Source organism: Amphibalanus amphitrite, unplaced genomic scaffold (assembly GCF_019059575.1).
Source record: "Amphibalanus amphitrite isolate SeventyFive unplaced genomic scaffold, NRLGWU_Aamphi_draft 000178F_arrow, whole genome shotgun sequence".
In the NCBI taxonomy this organism is placed as follows: Eukaryota; Metazoa; Arthropoda; class Thecostraca; order Balanomorpha; family Balanidae; genus Amphibalanus; species Amphibalanus amphitrite.
The window spans coordinates 67,689-72,746 of NW_024881673.1; positions in this window are offsets into that span (position 1 = coordinate 67,689).

Sequence of the window (5,058 nt, forward strand, 5' to 3'; positions counted from 1 at the left end):
TTGGTGACCTTTGATGACGTCACATGACCTCACAGCTGCCCAACAGCAAAACAGACCTCAAGGTAGTGAAGGTTGATCGTATATGAAGTCATGTATGGTATATGGGGCCATTCCGACCCGTTTTAGTGGTAAAAACAGGGAGTTGATTTTTCCCCCATTGACTTATAATGGGGAGGTCGCGAAATTGACCTGACCTTAGGTCACCGATATCAAAATTCCGAGATATACAAATTGTAGCTACTAATGACCTAATAATATCCTGCGACTTTCAAAAGCCTCCGACATTTACTGTAGCTCTGGCACGGTGACAAAGTTGAAAAAAAGGGACTTGAGGTTGGGTCATTCAAAGTGACCTGGTGACCTGACCTTAAAAGGTAGGAGGTTCAAACTTGCACACCATGTGTAAAATTGATGAGGTTATAGTCATATCAAATTTCGCGGCGCTACGCGCCGCGGTTTTCCCGCTATTCGCGAAAAACCTCAGGGGGGGGCGGATATCCGCCCCCCCCGTCGGTGCGCGGGTTAATACTTTAAAAGTATATCATTCGACGCGCCTTGACGTGCTGAGTTCACTGGTGCTTTTCTTTTTGCTCTATCTTAACCCTCGCCCTGGCAGGGGGGGGTCGATGCGACCCCCCCCCCTAAGGTTTTTCGAAGATAGCGTAAAAACGCGGCGCGCAGCGCCGCCAAATTTGGCACAGCCTATGGGGCAACCTTTTTACATATGACCTGAAAATTTCAGGTCCGGGTGACCTTGGGTCAGGTCACCAGGTCAGAAAAACCGGTACAAGGTCATAGTCAAATTTCAATTTTCTATTTGCACCTGTCCAACTCACAGTTTTGCACTGATTTCCTTCAAACTTTCAGGATGTGCTAAGTTCACCGAGTTGTATAACATATAGTTCGGGTTTTTTGAGGTCACTGACCTGAGGTCAGTTAGAGATCATTACGTCATAATGTTAAGCCTATGGGAAAATACTAAATTCGGAAAATACTGGAGATATCCGCTTCGTTCTATCACTTTTGTGCTTTTAAACCACAGTACTGAACAGCAGGTCACTTGGTGCTTCTTTGTTTGGTGTACTTAGCCATGGGTCAGGTCAAATGAGGTCAACTGAGGTCAAATGACGTTTTTGCCAATAACTTGGCACATAATGACGCTAGAGCTTAAAAAATGGTATCATTGTGTTCCTGGTGATCAGCCGAATCGAATGATATGCAATATGATGCAATTTGGTTAACTTTAACTTAATTTATTAATTTAAGTTTACTAATTTTTTTTAAAAATTTTACATTTATACCCCCCAAAACCCCCCTAAATATTGACCTAGAGCAACCAAATTTGCACAGGGGCGAGAACTCCAGGAGGCCCACCTACCTACCAAATTTGGTGTTTCTAGGCGCCATAGGAGCCAATCGCGAGGGGGGGGGGTCGCATCGACCCCCCCCCCTGCCAGGCCGTGTTATGAAAAATGCCCTGCCAGGGCGAGGGTTAAGCTTGCTTAAGTGTACTTAAAGTTTTTCTTAAATTTTAAGTAAACTTAAATTAATAAATTAAGTTCAACTTAACCAAATTGCATCATATCGCATATCATTCGATTCGGCTGATCACCAGGAACACAATGATACCATTTTTGAAGCTCTAGCGTCATTATGTGCCAAGTTATTGGCAAAAACGTCATTTGACCTCAGTTGACCTCATTTGACCTGACCCATGGATAAGTACACCAAACAAAGAAGCACCAAGTGACCTGCTGTTAAGTACCGTGGTTTCAAAGCACAAAAGTGATAGAACAAAGCGGATATCTCCAGTATTTTCCGAATTTAGTATTTTCCCATAGGCTTAACCCGCGCACCGACGGGGGTCTGCGCCAACTTAGTACCGACGGGGGGGGGGCGGATGACCGCCCCCCCCCTGAGATCTCGAGAACGAAGCAAGATAGCGACAAGCGGTAAACGGCATCGGATACGCACGGACAAGGTCTACAATTTTTACTAAGGTCATTTTCAGGTCAGGTCAAAGATGACGTCACAGGGGTCGAAAAAGTCAAAATGGCGGCGCTAGATATGGAGAGGGTTTTTCTCGAATAACTTTCGAAGTAGTCAAGATAGGAACAAACTAAGGGCATCATCGTGATCCTCTCGTCAATCCGCATCGAATGATATATATGTTGACCTCGAAAGGTCAAGGTCAAAGGTTGACCTCAGGTCACGTGACCTCGAGGTCATCATGTATATCATTCGATGCGTCTTGACGAGCTGAACACAATGAGACCATCCGCGCGGCTGTATCTTGTTCCTGTAAGGAGTTATTGGCAAAAAACCTTTGGTGACCTTTGATGACGTCACATGACCTTACAGCTGCCCAACAGCAAAACAGACCTCAAGGTAGTGAAGGTTGATCGTATGTGAAGTCATGTATGGTATATGGGGCCATTCCGATCCGTTTTAGTGGTAAAAACAGGGAGTTGATTTTTCCCCTATTGACTTATAATGGGGAGGTCGCGAAATTGACCTGACCTTAGGTCACCGACATCAAAATTCCGAGATATACAAATTGTAGCTACTAATGACCTAATAACATCCTGCGACTTTCAAAGGCCTCCGACATCTACTGTAGCTCTGGCACGGTGACAAAGTTGCAAAAAAGCGACTTGAGGTTGGGTCATTCAAAGTGACCTGGTGACCTGACCTTAAAAGTTAGGAGGTTCAAACTTGCACACCATATGTAAAATTGATGAGGTTATAGTCATACCAAATTTCGCGGCGCTACGCGCCGCGGTTTTCCCGCTATCCGCGAAAAACCTCAGGGGGGGGCGGATATCCGCCCCCCCCCCGTCGGTGCGCGGGTTAACATTACGACGTAATGACCTCTAACTGACCTCAGGTCAGTGACCTCAAAAAAGCCGGACTATATGTTATACAACTCGGTGAACTTAGCACATCCTGAAAGTTTGAAGGAAATCAGTCAAAAACTGTGAGTTGGACAGGTGCAAAAAGAAAATTGAAATTTGACCATGACCTTGTACCGGTTTTCTGACCTGGTGACCTGACCCAAGGTCACTTGGACCTGAAATTTTCAGGTCATATGTAAAAAGGTTGCCCCATAGGCTGTGCCAAATTTGGCGGCGCTGCGCGCCGACGTTTTTACGATATCTTCGAAAAACCTTAGGGGGGGGGTCGCATCGACCCCCCCCCCCCCTGCCAGGGCGAGGGTTAACCCTCGCCGGCCGAGGGGGGGGCGGGTGCCGCCCCCCATAGGGTTTTTTCGCGATAGCTCCGAACACGCTGGCGATAGAGAGCTGAAACTTGGCATACCTGACCTTTGATCCAAGCCGCATCTTTTGACACCAACCGCATTTTTGGGTTAGGTCAGGTCACTGACCTATGACGTCATAAGTGAACCTCTGCACGGTCTTCAGATGTCGCAACTTCGCAACGCCCTCACTGCCAGAGGAGATGTCACAGGGAAATGAAACTTGCAGGATCTAGTATCCATTATGAGTCCCACAACTTGTATATCTCGGATTTTTCCTAAAGGTCATATGAGGTCAGGTCATTTTCGTGACCTCACCATTATAAGTCAATGGGGAAAAATGAAAACTGCTATTCTGGCGCCGGGAACGATCTCCAACTATCTCAAGCACACAGAATCGTGATTTTATGCACTCCTTGGAAGGTTAGATGCGTCACTTTTGCAATGTTGACCTTGCGTGACGTCATTTATGACGTCATCAAGGTCATATTAGTTTTTCGTCAATAACTCTTGATCAAATTGAGCTAGTGAGTCGGGAAAGCCACCAATGGACTCAGGAAGACCTGCCGAATCGAATGATATGCGACATGACCTCTTTCGACCAACTTCGTGACCTGGGGGTGCTGACCTGACCTTGACCTGAGGTCAACACCCCAAGTTGACCTGACCCGGACAAAAAGTATATCATTCGACGCGCCTGAGAGAGACGAACACGATGCTGCCAAAATCGGCGCTCTGCGGCCGTTTTTTGCGAAGTTATTCACCAAAAACTGAACCGTACCTTGGGGCACTTGACCTGACCTCAGAGGTCACCGGTTGACCTAGGACCTTAAAATCGGGTACCAATCTCTGCGTCTCGTAACGGCGCACACGCTCGTTTTTTCCGCGACGCGCTAGCTCCACCAGGGGCGAAACGGCGAGGGGGGGTCGTACCCGCCCCCCCCCCTCGGCCGGCGCGTATGTAGAAAACGGGGAACATTCATTCTGGCCAGGGTTCATAATATCCAGGGTACGATATGCCCAGTGTCGAAATGGCCAGTGCCTTGAATAGGCCAGAGTTCATAATGTCCAGGGATTGCATGGTCCAAATGCGGCCAACTGGCTGCAGATAGGGTATATTCAAAGAGGCCAGGGTTCATAATGTCCAGGGCACGATGTGTCCTGTGTTCGAAATGGCCAGGGTTCATAATGTCCAGGACACGATGTGTCCAGTGTTCGAAATGGCCAGGGTTCATAATGTCCAGGGAACGATGTGTCCAGTGTGCAAAATGGCCAGTGCCTTGAATGGGCCAGAGTTCATAATGTCCAGGGATTACATAGTCATTGAAAGTGACGTCATTATGTAAAAACACGGAACCAGCTCAATGCGAAGCAGTGCAGTGCCGAAGGCAATGCCTTAGGAGAGATTACAGGCAATAGTAAATCAAATATTTTTAGGTTAAGTGGTTATGTATCTGGCTTCAGGCCGAAGGCCTGAAGCCTGATGCATAACCACATAACCTAAAAATATTTGATTTACTATTGCTTGCAATCTATTCATGCGAGAAACTATTTCCTTATCCCCGGTAGGCAAACATCATTACCTTAGGTTAGGTTAGGTTAGGTTAGGTTAGGTTAGGTTTGGTTTGGTTTGGTTGACTGTGTAATCCCTGGACACTATGAACTCTGGCCAATTCAAGGCACTGGCCATTTTGAACACTGGACACATCGTGCCCTGGACATTATGAACCCTGGCCATTTCGAACACTGGACACATCGTGCCCTGGACATTATGAACCCTGGCCATTTCGAGCACTGGACAC